Source organism: Xiphophorus hellerii, chromosome 23, assembly GCF_003331165.1.
Source record: "Xiphophorus hellerii strain 12219 chromosome 23, Xiphophorus_hellerii-4.1, whole genome shotgun sequence".
Classification (NCBI taxonomy): domain Eukaryota; kingdom Metazoa; phylum Chordata; class Actinopteri; order Cyprinodontiformes; family Poeciliidae; genus Xiphophorus; species Xiphophorus hellerii.
The window spans coordinates 28,220,126-28,244,739 of NC_045694.1; the positions used below are offsets into that span (position 1 = coordinate 28,220,126).

General features: G+C 40.3%; 1 long non-coding RNA gene across 1 annotated transcript; it reads right to left on the reverse strand.

Moving 5' to 3' along the window:
• Nucleotides 1–2,088: 2,088 nt before the first annotated feature.
• Nucleotides 2,089–15,241, reverse strand: LOC116713893 (uncharacterized). Its single transcript, XR_004337937.1, has 3 exons — nt 15,227–15,241; nt 8,999–9,003; nt 2,089–2,178 (listed from the first exon to the last, which is right to left on the reverse strand). It is a non-coding gene; the product is annotated as an uncharacterized LOC116713893 (long non-coding RNA).
• Nucleotides 15,242–24,614: the final 9,373 nt, after the last annotated feature.

Consider the following 24,614-nt stretch of genomic DNA (forward strand, 5'->3'; position numbering starts at 1 on the left):
TTCTTTTTGACCAGTGTGTATAATGTACACTGCAAAAACATAAAATCTTACCAAGTATGTTTGATCTAGTTTCTAGTGGAAATATCTTAGTACACTTGAAAAAAGGCTAAGCTAACTTAGATGTAACTTTTCATCAAGCTCTCGGAGCTTGTTTTAAATCAATATTGATCAAAAGTATTAACTCCATTGGCAGATTTCTTTCACCTATAACAGGACAAATATCTTTTACTTTTGATCATATTTACAGAGAGTATTATGTTTTCTAGGCCCACTGTGTCATTTTGTAGCTCAATCAAGCAACTATGTTACCTTCAGCTATGAAAAAAATACCACATATATCAAATATGAATTAAAAGAAATTTGACTTAATAATTTAACATCTTGAAGTTGGGCCTCTGTCTCTTTAAAAACTCCTGCTCTTTCTGAAACTCCGCCTTCAGGAAGTCATCACAACATGGCTCCTCTATTAACCCTTTAACAACGATTTTATCAGCGCTGCACTGAGAAGTAGCTCCTATAATGACCTCAGCTCTGGTCCTTCAGGTGTTTGCTAATCACTGCTGGCTAGTCTGAAGGAGCTGAGTCTCGGGGGAGAGCTGCTCTGTGAGGCGGTAGTTTGGAAACTGAAGGCGGGGTTAGGTCCAACAAGGTGTTTTTGCACGTCTGAATGGTTGCCATGGAGATTAGAGGATTTCTCAAACATGCATGAAAGAATCAAAGCAACATTGCAGGTGTGATTTTGATGAGGGAATGACATGATGTAAAGATCAATGATTTTACACCATACTGCTCTTTTGATGATTTGTTGATTTAAAACAAGCTCCTACCTCTTGCTGAATATGTACTTACAAGTTAGTTTTGTCTTATTTCAAGCTATTTGCACTAGGCCAGATGTACTTAGTAAGAATTTGTGTTTTTGCAGTGTAATGGATCAATACCGGCATTAAAGTGCCCATTGAGAAAAAACAGTGCAGCTGACAGTGGGAGCAGTCTTTGCTTTCACTTCAGTGACACACAGCTGCTGAATGAGGCTCTGAGCTTTGAAGCCGCCAAGTGAGAGGTCGCTCTGATTGTCAGCTGAGGTCTGACAAACATGAAAGTGAAGAAAAAAGGGAAGGGAAAAGTAGAGAGCACTTCACATAACCAAATTTATTCTCATAAATATCAAACACGCAGCTGCGTTGGACCATCGCTGATGTTCTGTTCTTATCAGGACTAATAATGGAGTCTGAATATGAACAGATTATGTTCAGTTCCACTTGTGGACCGATTCCCTGACCCGTCTCACTCACATGAAGACTTGATACAGACAGACCCCAGGCAGGGACTCGAACCCACAGCCTTTTTGCTGCAGGGCGAGAAGGTTTGTAAAGTTACACAGTCAAAAATGAACAATGATGTGTGTTAACTATCTTGTCAAAAGAATAAAATAATGTGGATTCATTTTTCAAAGTCTTATTTTCACCATGTTATCCATTCATTTATAAATATCACACGTTCAAACTTAATATATAGTTAGCAAGATAAATATTTAGCTCCAAACTGAATATTAAATGAATGAAATAAATATTGAGTGAATATTTGCATGTTGACTAAATATTTAGCTGTGAGCTAAACACAAAACGTGGACTATCAAAATAAAAGCTTTGTCTTGTGAACCTGTATATAAACCCCTGCTGGTAAACTGGTGCATCAAAGTTGCTTTAGATCCACTAGTAAACATCAGTAGGACCATGAAAACAGCTCATGTTGTGCTTTAAGCTAAAATGTCTTAAACTGTATATTTAGCTTCAACCTCACTATTTGGCTCGGAGCTAAATATTCAACTTAAACCTACATGTTTAGCTTTGCAGTATTTAGCCAAGAGCTGAATGAAATATTTATCTCACAGCTAGATAATTAGCTCTGAAGTTAAATATTTAGCTTTAAGCTAAATATGCAGCTTACAGCTACATATTTAGCACTGAAATATTTGGCTTACAGCCAAGTGAAATAGTTAGCTTGCTAACAAAATGAGTTAGGTTGAGGCTAAATATTAACTAGCGAACTAAGTCTTTAATTTTAAGCTAAGTCTTTAGTTCCAAATTAAAGATTTAGTTTGGAGTTAAATATCTAGCTTGTTAATTATATATAGTTTGAAACTGACATTCATAAATGAATGACATGGTGAAAACACGACTTTGAAAAATGAACGGAGCGTCTTTTTCCGTCATGACAGGCAAATAAATTAACACCAACTGCCTATGAAACTTCATCCATCCATCCATCCATCCATCCATCCATCCATCCATCCATCCATCCATCCATCCATCCATCCATCCATCCATCTACTCCTTTGTAATTTGCAAGTTAAAACTGGGGATTTCTCTTTATTTCTAAAATGATGTGATGCTAATGTACTGATATGCTGAACAGCAGAGATGATGAGTTAGATATATGTGATGTAACCCGGCATAGAATAAGGCCTCTTTTGTTTTAACTGTTACAAACCACTTACACTAATGCAGAAGTCGGGATAAATCAGATCTCAATCTGTGCTCAGCAGATATCCTTCTCAAATGGATGCATCGTCTAGCTTCACAGAAGGAACCTCAAATCAAGGATTGATTATCTCTCTCTCTCTCTCACAATCACACACTTCACAACAATTCCCTGAAGACTTCTCTTAAGTCTTTGCTTTCTTCAGAATGTGGATTTCAAAGAGGTTCTTGTTGAAATGACGTACGGGGGGATAAAGAGCTCTGGAAGTTTGGAAATCACAACAACGAGACTTCAAAACCGCAGCGCCTCGTCGACGCACACGCTCACACACAACGCTCCGCAAAAAAACAAACAAAAAGAAAACCTGCACGGCAACTCAACCCACACACCCATCCCCTCTCAGATAAAACATAATCTCAGTTCACAAACACAGGTTGCGTGTTCTTTTTTTGGCTCGTGAATTTAAAATGTGAGCACATTTGATCTTGCTGCCACAGACGGACATAAATGACCTGCCCACCAGCAGCAGAAGCAAAACAACATGACTGCAGTTGGCCATGGTTCATTCTTAGACTCGGGATCAAGGAGAGCATTCGCCTTCCAGAATGAGTCTCAGCCTTCGGGCCGTGTGTACGGGGTTCTTCCTGCTCACCCAGAACCAGTTCGCTCCATCGTTACCTGCTGTCCTATTGTCCAAAGCAGCACTTTGCAAATGCAGAGTGAACTCTGAGCTCAATGAAACAGAAAAATTCAACAACCCAAGTTACTCCAGTAAGGCCTTTTGCTTGTCATTTGTACATTTTAGACATTTGGGTTGGAAAATATCAATCATATTCGGCGGTCGTGCCGAATGCTGCCATGTTTGTTTATTTGATGAGACAGAGAGACAGACAGAGAGACAACGCCATCGTTTAAAAGGAAAAAGACGCGGTTTGTTCTGGCCACATGGAGACATGAGTTCTGCCATTCATTCCCTCTGGAAGCTGGTTGTAAAAACGATCGGGTTTTTTTTGTAGCCTAAACGACAAAAACCTTTTCCTCTCTGTGTGGCCTTGGAGCACAAGGTGTCTTCTGGTTTTCACCATAGGGTTTTGTGAGTCTCACTGCACAAATAAAAGTAAAACTGAAAAAAGAATGTGCCATTTTAGCAAGTTTAGAAGTTGTCCATATAAAATAACATAACTTAATAATTCGCATCTGGCTGCTACTGAACCTTTTGAATCTTAGAAAAGCTTCTTTTCCTGCCTTTTCCTGTGACGTAAGGACAATGTTTGTACTTCTGATGTGATTTTACTTGCACACATGATTGGGAGCCTTTTGTCAGGATCAGTACAGAGGAAAGAAAGTCCAAAAGTCTTCATCACTGATGTGTCTGGTGTGGCGAGTCACTAAGCCTTCACTAAATAACTAGAATTATGATGCAATTAAATTACACACATGGAGACTGTTTACAGGAGCAACAGGTTGCACTGGATTTTATTTGAGGATATCACAGTATGGGGGAATTGAATACATGTACATGTATATCACTTCGTGTTTTAATATAAAATATTTTTGAAATGTATATCTTTCTTTGACATTTCCACACTTATTGCTACTAAGCACAGGGTAGACCAACAATATACTTTAAAAAATGGTAAAAATAAAAAAAAATGTTGGAGAAGATGAAAATTAAAAACGCACAAAAGAAAAATATTTAATAAAAAATGTAAAACATGTTAATCGTAAAATCTATTCGGTTTTTCAATCATTATCATAAAATATAAGTTAAAATAATTTATTGAAATGTTATTTGCCATTTCATTGCCATATCTATTTGATTAGCCGACAGTCAAATTCGTCAAGCTCTTTGCTGCTCAAATTAGCATAGCGCATGGCTAGCATAGCACATCATATAGCTAGCAAAGTGCAGAGCATAGCAAATAGCTAGCTTAGCACATAGTTAGTGGTGCATAGCTACGCTAGAAAATGGACACATTTTGACAAGAAAAAGACAGAAGGAGCCAACCAGCAGCCCTGCTGTGGGGAAACATGTAAAACGGAAAACTAGAATCGGTAGGAGGCAGCAATTCTGCTAAAATGGCATAATAATTATTGAATAGTGAATAAAAGTAAAAAAAAAAACATTTTAAAAGTTGATCTTTCTTCACATATTTTATAGTAATGTCTGGATGTTTGTGGGATTTTGCTAAAGGGACTCTGGCCAGAAGCTAACTTTTCTTTTTTTTTTTTGCCACATACGTTTGGGAAGCCCTGTAGTCTAGTGTCCAAAGTAAGCAGATTAAAATCTGCTGTGTGGGAAGGGTGAGTGCCCAATCCCCAGCTGACTCTCTTGGCTTTATCAGCGCCAAGTGATTATTCTATAAAAACAAAAAAACAACATAATTAAAGTCCAAAACTCAAACACAAAGGGATTCAGGAATAATGAGTGCTTTTGAAAAACAAACCCACAAATGAAGATAGAAATAGAAGTCTACTCATTGTCTGTGTGTCCCTTGTGTTCTTGTTATGGCCTCCTTCCAGTGGCAGCCAGTCTGATTTGGTTCTGAGGGGCTCTCTCTCTCACACACACACACACCTACGCGCTCCGACACACGCTCAAAGACTTTTGTTTGTTTAAATCAGGCATGACAATGGAGCCAGCGCCTCCAACTCCATCCGCCACACAGTCCACGCAGAAAGCCAACAGGGGATAGACGCTTTCCTCTGTGGACGGGTTTTTGTTCGGCGGCCAGGTATTCTTTTGTTGTTGCCTATCCGTCGTTCAGCCGACACTCACCATTGCTACCTGAGGAGGATGTCTTAGAGCCATCCGTCTGCGCTGCTACTCTGGAACGAGGTACAAATGTGGAAGTGCTCAAAGGTTTGGGCACTGATGAAAGGATGCACCATCTTTGCGATGACTCAGAAGGTACTGAAGGATTTAAAACACTGTGACGTATCTCTGGGAACTGGTTTCTGAAAAACCTGTTAAAGTCTGAAGTGGTTCCCCTTGTCTTGAGAACCGTTCTTGTTTAAAATGACCAAAGACTCAAGTTGTCCATGAAGTCTGAAGACTTTTAGACTTAGTCTACATCCATGGTCTTCCTACATACTCTTTGATGACAGGGTGGCATTACAGTATAATCTAATGTAAAGCTCCAAAAAGTCAATTTTACATGTTAAAAAATCGTATTCAGTCACTCCTAATGAGAGTTTAGACTCAGGAAGGAGACTGGAGCCATGCTATCACCTCCTTCCTGCATCGAGGCATCAGCTCTAACCACTGCACCATCTCACAGCCCCAGTCATTTACCTTTACATCAAAATCGGATCCTTTGGTGTGATTACTGCTGAGTGATGAAATGTCAGGACACCTGTTAAGTCCTTGGAAATAAATTCATTTGGGCATCAAGACAACAACCCTGTGCAGACTAAATTTTTAGAGATCATTCACCCATGAAGATCCAGGCCTTTCTAAAATGTGGAATTTAGATTGAAGCGGGACCATTGCCCAGCTTGCATTTATGTGTGTGTGTGCGTTTGTGTGTCCTAAAGGGCCATATCCCGCCAAATTGAGTAGTTTTATGAGGCACGTAGACAAAATGCTGCATCAAGAAAAACTTTGGTTTGAGTTCAATTTGTGCATCCATCACCTCTGTTGGCTGTTCCCTCCCTGCCTTACGGATCCCGTCCTCTCTTGCGACCCGTCAACTTGTGGCGGAGTTTGACAAATGTTTGGGATCCCCGGCTGGTCCAGGTGGAGAGCTGTGGGGAGCTACACACATTTATGTCAACAAGAAAAGAAAACCGTGTTGGAGAGTTGACGTATCGCCTCCAAGATAGGCAATGTCCTAAAAACCAGTTTTGTAAAGAAAAAGATAAATATCTGGACACGAATAAGTTAATCCACAAGAACTAATAAAAAGTCATCTTGAATTGTATAACATGTGATTTCAGCTGAGGAGCCATGCACTTAGACACATGTGAACTATACCATGATTCAGGACAATTGTTCGGGTATTTATATGGACATGTTCAAATTCATGGTCAAGTAACTAATGTGAATGGATGTTTTTAATGAAGTAATGTGTTCATGCCCATCATACAGCTTGTCTGGTCCACTTCGAGAATGGGCTGCAATGCAAGAGGTATGCCGATAATAAAATTTAACCAAGTTAGTCAAGAACTCCAATGTTTTTCATGAAAGCTAAGCTGAACAGAAGCGTCACTGTGGACGTTTTTAGCCCAGCAGAGAATCCATAAACAAGCATATTTAAAGTACTTTATGATCTCTCAGGCCATCTGCTACTAATCTGCTTTAATGAGAACACAGGGGTGAGGATTATCTTATTGTTATTATTTCTTCTCCAAAAACCCAAACACAGTTCGAAGTCTGTGTTGCTAACCTCATGGTTAGCTCTGTTCTCTGTGGACCAGAAACCAAACATTCTCAGATAATTGGTTCAGATTTTGCCATCATCAAAATGCCAGCAGCCAGTAAATATAAACCAGTCTCTACTGGGGGAAATGTACAGGCTAGACGTAGCTAGGCCTGAATTTAAAAAAAACACACAGACTCTGGGCTCCTGACTCACTGTGTTTGCCCTGAGGCAAAGGTTTGCTCTCACAGGGTTAGGCATAATAATGCCAAAGGCAGCTGAGTGAAATTTAATACAGGGCTGATCATAATGCAAGTCTGTCAGCCTGTTACCATCAGGTTGTTAATCAGCTAGCATTATGGCTCACTGACCGTTTATTTTGGTTCCAGTTGGTGTTTTATTCCCCTATCGCTCTCCCACTTCTCAGTGCAAATAATGTACTTCCGATTTATGAGCATCCATATGAAAAATGCATTCTAGTGGTGTAATGATATTAACATGCCACAATGTTTCTCGACTAGGTCTAGCTTAAAATGGGCCTTTTAGCTGCTGTACGAAGGTGAGTGCGTTAAACTTCACCCCCTATGTTTGAGGCTCTCTTTGAAGGAAAACAGGAAGTATTCATTGTGTTGCTTTTTTGGTGACAGAGTTGACTACTACTTGTAAGCTCCCACCGGTTTTCAGGGGCTTCATGCATAAAAGAGTGCGCAGTTTTCACACTAAAACTTGGCGTACGGAAAAATTTAGAAAAGTGCGGCGCACAAAAAAAAAATCAGACGCATAAAGCCATGCGCACGCACGTGGCTGCGCGCCTTTCCTTTATAAATCCTAATTTGCGGGAAATAGATCGCAGCTGCTGGTCCGCCCTGTCGCCTCCATAAATACAAATGTAAATTAGTATAAATACCTGGAAGTCTGCCACCATTAGCTGTTGATGCCATTTCTTTTCTAAAAATCTCATCTGGTTCTCATGAATCCAGTGTCAAACATATTGAGCTGGTTGTATTGTTATATACTGTATTTCTCATCTCCTATCAGTTTTATTTAGCTGCATTTCCCTGAATGAAGCAGCTGAAATTAGCCTCCTCCTGGTGACGACCGTCGTCGTCCAGCAGACTTGGAGTTGCGTTGAACGTAGTCAGTTGAGGTGGATCAGGTATCCGATCAGGATACTTCCTCTGAAGGCTTTCCTCAGAGGAAGCCTTCCTCTGAAGGAAGGAAGCCTGGAGCGTGTCTCCAGACAGTGGAGACACGCTCCACTTTTACTGTTTTACACGCTTCTGTTTTACTGTCTGGGTTCCTTCCTTAAACATGGGCACTACTTTAAATTGACTTTAAAAAACCCTTTCTGGTTAGTCTGTATAAATATCTATCACTCACTTATATGTCTGTTTTCTCTATTCATTGTTCATATATCTTATTCAGTGTTAGTTAAATGATTTTTATTGTAGCTAAAGTAAACTGAATAAATCTATGTAAGCATTTCAGGAGTCTACAATTACAAAGTGTTTGCAAGGTAGCTAGCTGATGCTATGTGCTATAGTAACTGCTGAACTGTTGAACTTCATAACTTAATTTCATTGGTTCGTTGTAAACATGATACACAATGGCCTCTTATACGATAGTGGTTTCTATAAAAAATTAATTTGTGAAATAAAAAACTACATTTTTCAGTCTTACGGGTAGAAAAATAATTAAATACTACCTAGTCGAGCATGGTAACCTTCTGTTTTATTGTCTTGTTTACGAATATTTTCACTTGAGTTCTGGAATGTTCAGGTCTGAAAGGTAGAAAGCACAAATACTCCACATCAATTCATACTGAACAATTCAGAGGTCAGGGCTACTGGCAGATATTCTGATTGAAAAGCTTCCTTTGAAATGGCAAATATTTAAACTGAATCCAGATGTCAGACAATGAGTTTCCAAGAACGCCTTGCTTTCCCAGAATTTCTCGGCACCTAGACTTTTTCAGAAATCTTTACATTAAATACCACTGATTGCCTGAAGTACATCGCAGCATATTGACATCATTTCAAATATCTGTAAAGAAGTGGAGTAGGTAATATAAGTGCAGGAGGTAATGTAGACAAAAGAAATGAACAATACAAATGTATCAATCATGTCTCATTCTTCTTCTCATTACCTGTTTCCACACTTTCTCTCATTATCATCATTGTTTCTCTGCCTCTGTAGAATGAATCAGAGACCCGGGCGCAGAGTTAATTTCCCAGTCATTAGCCAAGTGTGTCTGTATGTGTTTCTGTGCCTGGAGGGAAGCCAACTGTCAGGCAAAGTGACCGTTGTGTGCTTTGAGTTTCATGCAATAGGAGTTGTAGGACTACAGTTCACCCTCTGGGCAAATCTGATTCAACGTGAAACACGTCTTCTCACTGGTTTGATGTTAATGTTTCATGTGTTCTTGTGACACAGTGCTGCTGTTTTCTCAAAGTTTGCCCATACGGAGAAAAGGAATTGTGAGATTATCTTCAGACCTGAGTTTGAGATTCCGACTCGATTTGGACTTACGTTGCAAGTCCAAATCGATTTTGGTCTCAATTTAGTCTGATTTAACTCAAGTCTTAGTAACAGTTATTCAGCTCATATAGTGAAAAGTAAAAGGAAGTCTGTGTTGACGGATTATGAGATGTCAATGGTTCATAGCAACCTGTTCATGTTAGCTAACAGATACTGGGTTGTGACGACCCACATCTTCCAAAGGCCCGGCGCTGGAAGACGTAGCTCTGTTTGGGCAGGGATTGTGTTGTGGTTTGTGTGCAGTTGAAAAGAAAAAGTCATGTAGAATTTGGGAAAGAATACTAAAGGGTAAAATATGCTTAAAATGTCTTCAATGTCTCTTAAAGGGTAAATATAAACTTTAAGCGACTTTAAATTTTAAGTCCAGGTATTGGACTAGTAGTGTATTTCATAATAAAGGCAGTGGTGAGACTGGAACCCAGGTTCCTTTCAAGGTTTTATGGCTCCAAAATTAAAAATAGAAAAAAAAGTGATGAACCAGTTAATGGGTTAGAGACTTTTACATTTTAGGGTTTTGTGGCATGATGGCTTCATTTTCTTTTTGGCTCTAGTGGCCTTTATTAAAAGTGCTCAGACCGGAACGTAGGTAATGAGAGAGAGGGAAGACATGCATCAAGGGTCACTGCGCCAGGATTCGAACCTGAAACGGTGACGTTGAGGCCTCCTTATGTGGGTTGTGCTTAACCCACATAAGGAGCAACCCCAATGGCTTCGTTGTCTATGAGACACATAGTACATAACTAAGAGGTTCTTTCAATTCGAACATAATTTATTACATAAATACATTAATCATATTCAGCTTCAAAAGATAATACAATGGTATTGAATGAAAATGAATAACAGGTTATAGCCTTTAATGAGCGTCCTTTCTCGGTTAACACACAGTTTTCAGATGCAAACCCTGGACTATTTTCACCTTCTCGGGTAAAGTTTGACAGATTTGTCCATAGTTGTACTTCAACCAATTATTTTCCATTAGTGTAAAATTTAACATTTTAGAAATTTTCAGCGGTTACAGTGGAATAACTATGAAGGTTACAAAGATCTTCGCAATCTTCATGTTCAATTCAACAGTACGATATATGACATGGTTTATTGGACAATTTTATTGCGCCTCAAAGCGCTCTCACAGTAGCTGCTGTCACCAATAATTGAAGAAGAGGTCAAAACTCATCCATGCAACAGAAATATAATCAAACTGCTGAAATCTCAGACAGGGGATGTTGATGATTATGTTGTGTGTGTATTTCTTTTATGTTATTTTCAATTTCTGATCTCGTTGCGTCCAGTCGTTTGTATAGAAAACAAAGTCTAGAATTATGCTCAGCCCTGGTAACAGCTACTGTTGGGCGCTACAATGTGAATTAAACTCAACCCTATGACCTAACAGCGGCAAATGTGCGTGTGCGCATGTGTGTTTGACTGTCAAGTACAGCATTATCCCACCAAGGCGAACATTTTCATGAAAGTGTTTTATTACCTCTTGAGTGAACAAAGTCACTTTGGCGCCTGGGGGAAGGTGACTCATTCACACGTATATAACAGCACTGAGTGACCTGGGAGGACCTGCACAACAACTTAATCCAGTGTTAATCCAGCCATCCACAGCCTCTGGGTCTCTCCGTGGTCCCTATTTGGCATTTGCGGTCTATGGCACAAAGCTGATCTTGGTCTTTCATTGTCAGGAAATTAGATCCAGTTCAGTGCCCCAAAAGTCTTTAGATGTGTTTAAAGCCCCTGTGCAAAGAACTCTGCAAACTGACTTCCAGCTACTTTAAATCAGAAGCTTTCTCAAGTTTTGCTACTTTTGCTTTGAAGGAAAGAAAATTCCAAGTTTTTCCTGGTTTCAGATTAAATCAAGCATATGGTACTTTCCGAAGGGATTCGTACCTTTTGAAGTTTCGCACATTTTGTTCTCTACAAGCACAAGCATCTGTGTATTTTATTGGAATTTTATATGGTAGACAAGTGGTGCATTGTAGTGAAGTGGAAGGATGATGATAACAGTGTTAATATTGCTTCAAATTCCAGGACTGGTTTTGAGAAACATAAGCTGCTTGTCAATGACAATATTCCTTAGCCCCTTCTACAGTATGTCTTCTGTATAAAATGTCAGAAACTTATTTAATGCTATTTAGCTCCTCCAATGACACAGTTTTCCTTGGGCCAATGCTATCCTGCATTTGTTTGCCATTGGACAGCAGGATCAGTGGATCAGCCCATCAGTTGCTGGACTAACAAATTGACTGATGAAAAGTCAGTTCAGGTACATAGCATGCAGAAATGAACCCTTGTGAGATGCAGAAGGAGCCAGACCCAGAGTCACCCCATAGTGCCCTGAGCCTCCAGGTAGCTTTAGTACCGGACCAACAAGGATTACTTCCAGGCCAAGGGACCAACAGGGAGTAGTCTGTTAGTTTATCAGACTAATCCCAAGAGGGACCACCAGAACACCTCACAGACAACAACAATCTGAGCCAACCTGTAAGCAACAGCTAAAGCAGAACCATCCAGCCACTTCAAGTTAATGCAAATGAAAAAGAAAAGGACAGTCTGCCTGAAAGAATTAAAGGTTTCTTGGCATCATAAAGGCTGAGTGACCCTAACGTCCCAAGCTGATCACCAAGGCAGTATGAATCTCCTCAAACTGGCTGTAGTTTAGAAAGCTGTGGAGAGCCGTAGACACAAGTCAAGACCAAATCATCTCCTGTTGGGTTGACTGGATCATGGTGTCATTAATGGTGTAATTGTTGGAACGCCCAACGACCTTAAGAATCTTCCCTGAAGATATGTCCCTGTGCATCCAATGAGAAATTCCACAGAAAACTTGATGCTTTGGGTTGTTGTCCTGCTAGAACTGTGGTCTCAATCTCCAGTACTCAAAGGTTAGAGTACTGAAACTTTTAGATGTCTTTCTGCTTCAGCACAACTGGGTCCAATATTAGCTCATTAGCAGAGCTCTGTAGAGCTTAACTGCATGCTAGTGAAGCAGTTTAGCCATTTGACTCCAGTGTGTAGGACAATGGACACATCTAAACGTTGTGAGGACTGCAGTTTGAGTCCAATGTGCTTCAAGGTGAATCTCTGCCCAATCTCAGCCTCCAACAGGTTTTCTTCCACTGTCCCTGTGTCTTAGCTCCACCAATTCTCCTATTAACTCTATCCTGTATCATCTCATGGTTCCTAAAGAGTCTAGAAAAGTCTGAAACATAATGAAAGTATTGCAGGATGAATAATTATGAATACAGAGTGTAGAAGAAATGTGTATTTCCAGATTTTCCTGAAGTCTTTCATGCCTGTGTTTTAGGAGGAACGATAGGTGCTGATAATGGTTGTATCAACTGTCATTATGATCGAAAATGGCTTTAAAATCAACAACAAAGACATTCCCTATTCCTTTTATCTGAACCCAAATTACAAGATTAAATGTCTTTTCTCCTCAGTCTTTCCCAGTCGTTTGCTCAATAAGGCTCCTCCAAGGTGACTCTCACACCCCACGCCACCCCACCCTCCTCTTTCCCATCACACACCTTCCTAATACTCTGTCAGTCAGAAAAGAGCCAGCCGTAAAAGAGAGTGAGAGAGGTGTGTGCGTGCGTAAGGTTTGCGTGTCTACGAAGCAGTCAGGTAGTGATGGGAGAGGAGGAAGGACTGAAGGAGAAGGTTGGGCTGGAATAAAGTGAGGCGGGCTGACAGACAGACAGAGGAGAAAGGAGAAAATAAAGGAGAGGATAAGGCAATGATTGCTCAGATCACAGGCGGCTGGCTGATGTCTTGTCAGGTGAAGCTGTTAACTTGTCAGTAACTGTATGTGCTCAGACATAAGAAAAGTCAACCTGCAAAAACCTCGCATGCATAGAAGGGGAACCTGTATGCATAAAAGGAAAAGGTCTGGATAAGAGTTTAAAAGATTACCATCATGAGACGTTTAATCTAGCATGGACAAATAATTCTTCAAACTAGCCCGAAGAACCGCACTGATAAGAGAACCAACATATACCTGGACAGTCCGAAATATATACAAAGGTACAGCAAAGCCACAACTAAACTGAAACATTATTCTTAAAAGAAATCCTTTGGAAATCTACGTTAGACAAACCTAGGATTAAAATAAAACCAAAAAAAAACTGAGTTCCACTTCATTAATTATAAATTGTAAGTTGAATTTATGTAACTGTGGAAGCCAATTAGTGATAGGTTTTTTAATATATTTATTTGAGGATTTGGGTAGTGTTCATTTATACAGTGCTATGAACTAGTTTAACTTTCCTTGTAGGTTTTTTCTCTCTCAAATGTTTAAGATGATCAAACTATTTTTATTATAAGACAAAGAGAATCTGAATAAATATCAAATGCAGTTTTCAAGTAATGATTTTGTCTTTTAATTAAAGACAAAGACTTTTGTCTTTAATTAAAGAAGCTATCAAAACCAGCCCTCACAGCTAAAACTGCCGTCAAGTTTGTGATAACTGACAAGAACTGTGTTTGCATCAAACATTTTATGCGCATTTTGAAGTATCGCATTGGAAAATGTTGATGGAAAAGGCAAAATTCAAAATAACTTCCTTCTTTTTCTAAAAAAGGTTTAGAGACGATGCACTGAGTTTACGTTTGTTTTTAGCTTAACAACCGCTTCCATCTGTTTTCTCACTCTTTTTCTTCACCCTCTTGTGCTTTATCACACAGCGCCCCCTTTGGTAGGAAGGAGAAACAGTGTTTACTAAGTAATCTGCACATTTGTTGTACACAAACTTGGAAATTCTTTTTCAGAAAGCCATAAACCACCTCTTTGAGTCAAGAGTTCTAAAAGTTTATAGTTACAAATGGATAAACCTGTTCTCTAAGGGTTATTTTTTTTCAAAGCAAGGGATTGCTTTAAAAAACTTTTTAAATTAGATTGTTTTCCTTAATTTCAACAGAACCTCTAAATAGATCCCTTACAATTAGATCGCTGTTTATTAGTTTCAGTCATATAAATACTCCCCATTGTTCGATGTTCATGCTATAATCTGATGGTAACAAAAATCTGACCTATAAACCTGACCTGACCACAAGTCAGGAATGGTTAAAACGATTGATGACCCATACGATTTCAGAAATGTCCCTCTGATGTTACACAGATTTTATAAAAATGTTTTATATTGTTGAGCAGGTAAAAAAAAACAACAACATTAAAACAAACAAATGTTAAAATTTTTAATTAAATAAATTTCATGGTCCGCCAGTATGTCACATCTGCCACTTTTGGCATGCGCAAAACGTGGCGCATGGTGTCCAAACACAACCCACTGGGGTTTTGTCATTTTTTATGCTCCTTAGTTTTTTTCCTACTAGTTCTGCCTTGTTTCCATTTCCACTTCAGTTCTTCCTTAGTGATTCTAGTTTATTTCTTGTTTCTAGTTATTCTCTGTCACAGATTAATTATGTTTCTTTCATGTTAGATTTATTTCCATTTAAGCACCTCATTCTCATTCACTGGGGTTTCCTGTCTACTGCCTGTTCCTCCCTGCCTGGAAGTTCTTTAGTTTTATTATATACATTTGCTGTGGCTCCTGTGTTTTTTTTTTTGCATTTCACCTCTTTCAGTAAGTCACCAAATTCACTGGCCGCCTCCTCTGTCTCACTACATTTGGGTCCTTACATCAACCATCTACAATCCCTCTCCTACAAACTGTATCATCATAATTTTTGACCCAACATGTGAACAAACGGTGCAAGGCGACAAGTTGGTCTCTTCCTCTTTCAGTACTTTGTCCCAGCTGCGAATGGCTCTGGATTATTTATGTGCAGCCACATAAAGCTTCCCCCCCCTCTCTGTCTCTCTGTTATTTTGATACCAGTCCCACCATTTTCTTGCTCTTCCTGCCCACTCCATCAAACACACAGACTATTTTATGTCCCCTCTCAGTATTCATGTAGCAGAGCATATGTCTTTTCTCCTTGCATATTTATGAAGTGTTCAGCAGGCCTCCCTCCCCCTCGAGGCTATCAGTAGTTATGTGTGTGTCCTTTATGCCTCCATTAAGTGACACGCTCCAACTCACCACTCAGGGTTAAATAGATGAAATTATTGCCCCCTTTTTGACAAGTCCCATCTAACATCTGTGAGTGTGTGTTGTGGCCATTAGCGAGAAAGCTTCTTCCCCCGATCTGCTGATATCCAACCTCATTGAAAATGGGTGGAAACATCGTGAAGGTCCCAACGGAGCCTGGCGAAGGCGGGAATCTCGGTACGCGTGTGTCAGAGTTGGGTAGCAATTAGTTACATTTATTCAATTACATTTAATGGAGTAACTCTTTTTTTTTAAACTAGTATTTTTACTATGCGGCACTTTTTACTTGAGGAATTGCACTATGAAGAATCGCCACTCTTGAGTACAATTCTGGATTCTCTACCCAATGTGAATAACTTCAACCCAAAACCTCACCAGACACATACTGTACCTGCAGTTTCTGTTACAGTTTCACAAGTTTTGGTTTTTTATTAAAAGAAACTGATTTGATATATCTCCTGATATGAATTATTGTCATTCTGCTCCTCAAAATTTTCACTTTACTTTATATTCTGGTCAGTCTGAGGATGTAATTTTTAAATATTAAATGATTGATAATTTGATCAGTTACTCAGTACTTCAGTAAACCTTTTACCAAATATCTTTTTACTCCTACTTGGGAAATTTCTTGGATGATCACTTTTTACTTTTACTTTGGTCAAAATATGTGGAAGTAGTGCTACTTTTTACTGGAGTATAATGTTTGGCTACTCTGCCCATCTCTGGTGTCTACAGATGTCTACCAGTGAAGTTATGATCTGCTGCTGCATTTTCGGCGGCGTGTTCGTTCATACCGCTCGCTGTCTTTCATCCTAAACATCCTCTTCCTCAGTAGATCAGCTATCCCAAGCTGCATCCCAAAACGATCCCCCCACCTCCCATATTAACAGCTGCTAAAAGGGATTTTCTTTGGCACCGCAAGACTTTCATCACTTCGGTTTTCCTTTGATCTCTTTGAGAAATGTCATCATCGCTGGCTGTAGGTTGGAGTCTCTCATTAGGAGGAATTTTAATCTGCAGGACAGGTGAGTTAAACATCGCTTCAGACTTGGTGCTTAGTCACACCGGTGACATCACACACACACACACACACGTTTGCGCAGCTATCTTTGCGGGGACTTTCCATTGACTTCCATTCATTTCTACAGCCTAAACCTTACCCTTACCCTTATCTTAACCCTATCCATTACATACCTAACCCTAACCAAAACTCAATTCACACCTTAGTCTTATATCTGACCCCTGACCCAAAAACAGCGTTTCCCCTTGTGGGGACCAGGCTTCAGTCCCTACAAGGAGCAGTGGGTTCCCACAATGTAGTATATGTCAGGAAAATGGTCCCCACAAGGTATTAGAAACAAACGCGCACACACACGCATGCACTGAGACTTGAGCACATACTGTTTATTTCAAACATATACATTCACATTCAAACACAGTGTTACGTATTTAGATAACTATTTGTTTGAAAAGGAGGTAGACAGATGTATAAACTTATTTGACACAAATACTTTACACAATATTTAAATAAAAAGGAAAAAATTAAAATTATATATAAAAAAATAAATAAAGTCAGCATTGGTACATTTTATCACAGAACACACAGAGGTAGGTGTGTAGTTGTCTTATTTAAATGCTTACCCTTCAAGCAAAGATCTTGGTGAGGTTCTTATACATCGTTTAGGAAAAAATCCCATAACTTAATTAAAATTTAGATGATTGATGGACATAGTTTTTACACAAATGCATAAGAAACAAATTCTAGAAATAAAACTCCATACATTTCTAGATTGTGTAGAAACATTCTTTTTGTTGATCCCTGCGGACTGTTTTCATGTGAGTAAATTAACGTTGAAATTGCTTCATGAACCTCATTCCTGCTGAATTGTCTCCTTTCGAGAATTTGTAATGTTCCCAAGCAGAAGTTTTTACTGATAGTAAGGATTCCCTGAACTCCGGTTAGTCAGAATCCGTAATGATTTTTCAGTTTGGTGTCCCTTCAAATGGTTCCTGTTGAAACGTAGCGTGATAGTACATTGAGTTCCACACGAATGCTCAGCATGTGTTCAGGTTTGAAATTGCACTGCATAAACGCACTGAATTAACTTCCCCATGCTGAAAATTTACTTCACTTACCACACCATGTGTGGTAAATTAAGCCTAATTTAAGATGATATCCTCCCTCACAGAGGGTAAAAAAAAAACGAAACAATGATGGTGTTCTGTAGCAGCGATGATCATGTCCAATTCATTTTAAGCAGGTTTTGTACCAGCACAACTTCCCCTGATGTAGTAATCTGGTTTATTCAAACATCTTCACCCAGATGTCACACTGTGGACCCAACCAGCTGCTGACCTCCGACCTCTCTGTGACGACACGCTGGCCGAACATTTCCATTTTTTGATTAAGAGAACATTGGAAAGGATTAAAAGGCAGAAAAAAAAAAAAAAAAAGTGACGGACAAATGGAGTGCTAGAGAGATCGACACAGAGACGGGCGTCCGAGTGGGAATATGGAAATGTAATATCCGGCTGATAAATCATTGTGACTGTCAGGTGCTCAGTCATCTGATAATGTGACAGACAGAGCGGCCGATGGCTTCCTCTCCAGCCCTCTGCTAATTATAGACAGACATAATGAACCCGGGTCCAGAGTAAGCTGCACCAAGCACACGTGTGAAAATAATCTCATCTTTATTTGTGTTTCATTTACGGGACGGTAAACTGCGATCTGGCCTTTAAATCTCTGTGGGAAAACGCAAGAATGTGTTCTGGACCAGAGGTATGAATATACAACAAGATGTACTCATACTGCACCAAGTACAGCCTGGTGTTTTGTTTTTATTAAGCAACACAGAGAACACTGCTTATGAGTAAAATATGAAGAACAAACAGCCATATGTGAGGGAATCTATTGTGTCCATCTTCAATTACTAACACCTGCTGCTAACCCCAGCCTCAGGTCAACTAGAGGTAGGTTCAGTAGTTGTAGCTGTGCCTTCATTTTATGCTATAATAAATCAGATGCAAACCATATCGTTCACAGTTGGCCCACCGTATTTAAATGTAATTTAAAATTAAAATTCAATGTACATTTTTTTCCAAGGTAACCACCAAAGCAGCAGACCAGCAATCCAATCCAATAAGTCTTACGCTGACCAACACCGGGCAGAATTTTTCAATGGCCGTCGCCTTTTCCACAAAGTCTGGTCGACTATACCAGCAGTTGCAGCGGACCGTCTCATAGTAGGTTTCGCAAGAGGCTGGAAAACATTTTTGTACATTTGAAATAAAGAGCATAAACGATATTCAAGCAAAAAATAAAAGAAACATACAACAGAAGTAAATACTTACACATTATTATGTCACTGTCCATGCCTTGGAAATCCAGGCCTTCCTTAAGGCTGACCCTCACGTTGCGAGGCGAGCACAGTCCATAAAAATAAACGTGAAAGTAAATAAGTTAAACATTTTAAGTTACTGCCTCTTCCACACTGTAAGGATTTAGGTTTCTGTTTCTTTTCTAGTCAATTTAGTTCCTGTGTCAGCTTGTCTACCTCTTGATTGATCCCAGCTGTGTCCTGTTTGCTTGATTACTCCCTTGAGTATTTAATCCCACCTGTGTTTCCTCGTTGCAAGTCTTCTCTATTGTCATTAGTTTCACGTCAACTCCAGTTGCTACCAGTGTCAGTCATTGCCGTTACTCAAATATCCTGCTTGGATTTTTGTGAATCGCTTCGTCATGAAACCATTATTATTACCCCATAACCTGGGTCCAGCCACGATTCATCCTCACCTCTCAAGACTCATGACACACACATTGAGTACTTTGTGCCTTTTTAAAAATTTTTATTCTTGTCCTTGTAGAGCAGGGGTGTCGAACTCCAGTCCTCAAGGGCCGGTGTCCTGCAACTTTTAGATGTGCCTCTGCTGCACCACACCTGAATAGAATAATTAGGTCATTAAGGCTCTGGAGAACTGATCTACACAAGGAGGTAATTAAGCAATTTCATTCCAGTGTTTTGTACTTGTGGCACATCTGAAAACTGCAGGACAGCGGCCCTCGAGGACTGGAGTTTGACACCTGTGTTGTAGAGAGTCATACTGGCGTTTATTGGCTTTGGAGTTATGCAGGTGCCGAATTGCGTCCTATAAGAAAGATGAAACTGAATAGAAAAAAGTAACCAAATCACAGTATGTCTGTCAACTTGCTGTGAACATAACACGACTCCTAGTGTTTTTAGTTTAGAAATTACCAAGACTTACCGCAGGTTTTGGATTATGCTGCCGTCTCTTTCTCGAGTACTTCTATACGTGAGACCTCGTTGGATTCCAGAGCATCAAGTCTCGCCGCAATAGACACCAACTCGTCTTTTGATTTGGCTAGCTCTTTGCGGACATCAGTAAAAACCTGGGTAAGCTGAGGTGCTTACTGCAGCCAGCAGCGTCGTCTCGTCTGCAGTGGACTGGATGAAGCCGGCCAGTAGCTGAATTAACTGGTTCAGGTGATCAATATTCATTTTCCACTTCTTCTTAGACTCCAGGTCTGCATTCTTGCCCTCCAGGTTCACTATAGCGAGTGGACCCAACATGTCAGCCTCCATTTCCCACCCTCCCTGTGCTCCTGTCTTTTGTTCAAAAATAACTAGGTCCCCCACCTTACAGTGGTCCTCCTTACCCAGCTGCCTTTTCCGCTGTCTGACCTTGTCCTGGCTTTTTAGGATGTTGGCTGACACTTCTCTGTAAGTTGTTTCCTGCTTAAAGCCTCCTCACAAAGAAGTCTTTCAATCTTCTGCTCTGTGATCTATATAGGCAAGTAAACAAAATTTGTACTGTAATCTACTATTAGCCCGAGCAAGAGCAATGTGAAAACACCTTACCTCATAGTGTGTTGGAATTTCCAAACATGGTAAATGGACTGAACTTGTATAGCGCTTTTCCAGTCATTTTGACCACTCAGAGCGCTTTACACCAGAGTCACATTCACCCAGTCACATTCACAAACACACACACATTTATACACCAATCAGTAGGCAATTTGGGGTTAAGTGCCTTGCCCAGAGCGACATGTGGTAGGAGGAAGCTGGAATCGAACCTACAACCTTCCGATCGCAAGATGACTACTCTACCAAAGAGCCACAGTCGCTCAACATCAAAAAATGTTATATTTTGTGTCACATATTTTGTTATGTGGCACTTTGTCCGGAGTGTAAATATGGTTGGTTGCAGAACCTCATCCCACTTATGGGGGTGGTCTGCAACAAGCTTGTTCAAGGACCTTTCAACATAAGAATTCAGTAAGTCATACCTTTGTATCCAGCAATGCACAACATTTCCAAGATTTGTTAAAAATAGGCTTGGATAATGGCCTTTGGATTGTGCTGTTCAACAAGCCCATTTGTTTGTGGGTGATACAGTGAGCATAAGCTTCTTTGAATATTCAGTTTTTGGCACAAACCATAATTCGCCTAAAGCAGCGTTTCTCAATTCCGGTCTTCAGGCCCCCCTGCCCTGCATGTTTTAGGTGTTTCCCTTCTGTTACACACCTGGATTGAATCTATGGGTGATTAACAGGCTTTTGCAGCACTTGATGGTCATGCAATCATTTGAATCAGCTGCTCTGGAATAGAGGCATATCTAAAACATGCAGAGCAGGGGGTCCTGAAGACTGGAATTGAGAAACGCTGGCCTAATTCTACAGCTACATACACGCGTGTAATCTGGTTCAGTTCAGCTTCCTCCCACCTCTATGGGGTTATTATCACTCTTTTGTTTAAGATTTGCCCTTTTGCTCTGGCATTGGAGGCACTGAGTAACCAGAAATAAATAGAGAAAATCAATTAAGAGCTAGATAAACACATAGATAAAGAAAAAAATACACAACCACTTCTGGATGTCATTCTCCATCCCTGTCGCCAATAATAGCGACTGGCAAGGGCACTGTGGGGTTTTTTGCCATCCACAGGTCCCTCCCACATCACGATCATGAAACTCAATGAAGAGTTTGTTAGCCTCCTCTGCTGTAGACACAACTTTGGCCAGGTGTTCTGTCTTGTTTCTCTGTCTTCTGCATATATAACGCAGTTCCCCATCTAAAATGTTTAGACATGTTAAGGCAAACATTTGCATACTTTAATATTAGGCTTCAGGGGATTATGATAATATGTAATTACATTGCAAGATAATAATCATAATAATTGCATTCATATTTGCGGCCTTGTAGTTATGCACTCACGTTTAAGGACAAATCTCTGCTTGTTTGTTGCCCCTTCTGGGTATCTATTCTGAACTTTAAAGTCCAAGATTTCATTCACTTTTCTGGGATCCATAGATAATAGAAAAGAATTCAACTTTATTGTCATTGCACTGTCACAAGTACAAGCAACGAGATGTAGTTTGCATCTACCCAGAAGTGCTCTACGAGATATAAATATTTATTTACAGATGTACCAGACTATGTATGTATGGACTATAAGGGGTTATAGCAAGAGATATAGATATTGAGTATAAATATAATTATGGGAGCTATATGCACAGATTATACAAGAATGTTAGGGAATGGATTATATATGTATATAATATAATACAAGATAAATAATGGCAGATAAAATTTACAGGTTGTATGTGTGTGTGAAGAAAACAGTCCGTGATGTGTGTGTGTGTGAGGATAGTCCATGTGTTATTGTTGTATGAGAGGATAGGGGAGTACAGTCCTTATAGTTTATGTTTTATGTCAGGAGGCGTTCAAAAGCGTGACAGCTGTGGGAAAGAAGCTGTTCCGGTGCCTGGTGGTTCTGGTCCGTAGGCTTCTGTAACTCCTCCCAGAGGGCAGGAGGGAAAAGAGTGTGTGTGCTGGGTGAGTGGAGTCCTTTGTGATTTTCCCGGCCCTTTTCAAACACCGCTTCCTGTAGATGTCCTTGATGGCAGGGAGCGGTGCCCCGGCGATATACTGGGTAGTTTTCACCACCCTCTGCAGCGCCTGCCGGTCGGAGACAGAGCAGTTCCCGTACCAAGCTGTAATACAGTTGGTGAGGATGCTCTGAGTGGTGCAGCGGTAGAAGTTCGTGAGGATCTCTGAGGACAGGTGGTTCTTCCTCAGGGTCCTCATGAAGAAGAGGCGCTGATGCGCCTTCTTAATGAGTTTGGAGCAGCTGGTCGTCCAAGTCAGGTCTTCGGAGATGTGGACTCCCAGGAACTTAACCACTTTATTTCCTTTTAATTAAAATCGTCATAAAGCCAAATAGTTGAGTGTAAAGTTGTTCTTATTCAGTAGAATAATTACTGGTTGAAAAGCAGTTCCTGGCACATGTCTTGCTTTAGGTAGCAAAGAAAAAATATTTTGATAAGGTTGCACATCTGGAAAATTGGCTGGCTTCACGTCATCAGGCTGTTAAAATGTTACAAAAAACTGTTAATTGTTCGTGGGGCCAGGCAGAAGTGCAAGTGGTCCTCGATGTACCGGTCCGTGGCCCGGGGTTTGGGGACCACTGCAGTAGAGGGCACTTAGCTTATACCCACTCTGTTCTACAGCAAAACAACCCAAATTAGTGAAGCCTGATGCCAGACAGTGAGTGGTGGTTTACTTACCACCACTCACCATCATCAGCACCAAAGTATCTGGGATTGAGTGTGTTCACCAGTGCAGCTGAAATAACCAAAGTGGCTCTGCTCATCAGTGTGTTCCTTGCTGAGTACATGACAGGTCTGACTTAAGATCAACTCTTAATTTCAGCCTTTCCCCAAAGATTTCACTTTCAGTGAAAACCTATGAGGGAGTCGGATCTGACCAAGAGAAGGCTTCAAATAAGACAAAATTGGACTCAGTCTGCTTTGAGAAATCAAAAATGTTCTGATTAGTTGACACTTTGTTTTTTTTTTGTCATGATTTTAAAATACATGGTCTTGTGTGTATTGCTTATGAGGGAGGAAAAAACTCTTTAAAACATAGTAAAAATGTGGATACTTTCCAGTACTTTGCCAAGGTATTAAGTACCGTTGAACTTTATGACATTTTGTCATAAAGTTGTCATAAAGGAGACATGGCCGCCCACCTGTGCTGACAGGCTGGGCAAGGAGAGCAATCATTTGTTGGATCAACACAGATCCGTGGCTCAGATCTGGTCTTAAGGGAACAGTGGCTTTAGGAAAGCCGTTGCTTTAATAAGTTATATAGGAGACATGGGAAACGACGAGATTAAATCAAACTGTGATTTCTATTTTGGCCTACATGTAGACCAAAATAAAGACAAATAATCACAACGCATTTTGCATGAATGCAAAATGCTTTTTGTAGCAGAAACTAACCCTGAGCACACCATCCCTGCAGTTAAGGCTGCCACATACGTTGGTATAGTGAGCCACACGACTGTTCATATTTCATTGTCAACGTACCGATTGCCCTTTTTTTTAAGGTTTTATTGGCTCTAGTGGCCTTTAGTTCAGAGTGATCAGACAGGAAAGTGGGTAATGAGACTGGGGAAACGCGTGCAGCAAAGGTCATCAGGTCGAGACTCAAACCTGTGACCACTGCGTCAAAGACTAAAGATTCATATGTGGGTTGTGCTGTACCCCTCGGCCACCACAGCACCCCTGATTTACTTTACTGATTTTCTTGTGATAAATTCCTTCATGTCCCACAATCCAGATGGATACTAGCAGGTTGGGCACCTGGTCTGATTGGCCTCTGCACACCTGTCAGTGCAGTGTAGAGCATGTGGCAGTCACGTTGCACGTCCTTTTGACTGGTTGAGCCAGATCTCAATCTTATCAGCTCACTGAACACATGCAAAACAGTTCAATGTGCCGCCAGTCCGTTTACTGTGCGACACCGATTATGCGGTGATAAAAACAGACTTTTGTGCGGATGTGTCCCGTGGACGTCTGTTTTGAGTATGAAGTCCGAAGTACGTGGCAGCTTTTAAAGATGGTGGTAGCACAAGGCCTTTGATGCTGTAGGGATTCTTCAGCAGGAACTGGGAGAGTGGTTGGATTCGATGGAAAATACCTAGAGACGGGAAGCCTTCTGACTGGGCCAGAGGTTCTCCTTCCAGCAGAAAAACAAAACATTCAGCCAAAGCTGCTACGAAATGAAATCAAAATCATGTTTACCGATACGCTCTTCTAAATTATCCGTGCGCACATGTACAAAGAAGGTATGGATGTACACAGGAAGACTTTCAGC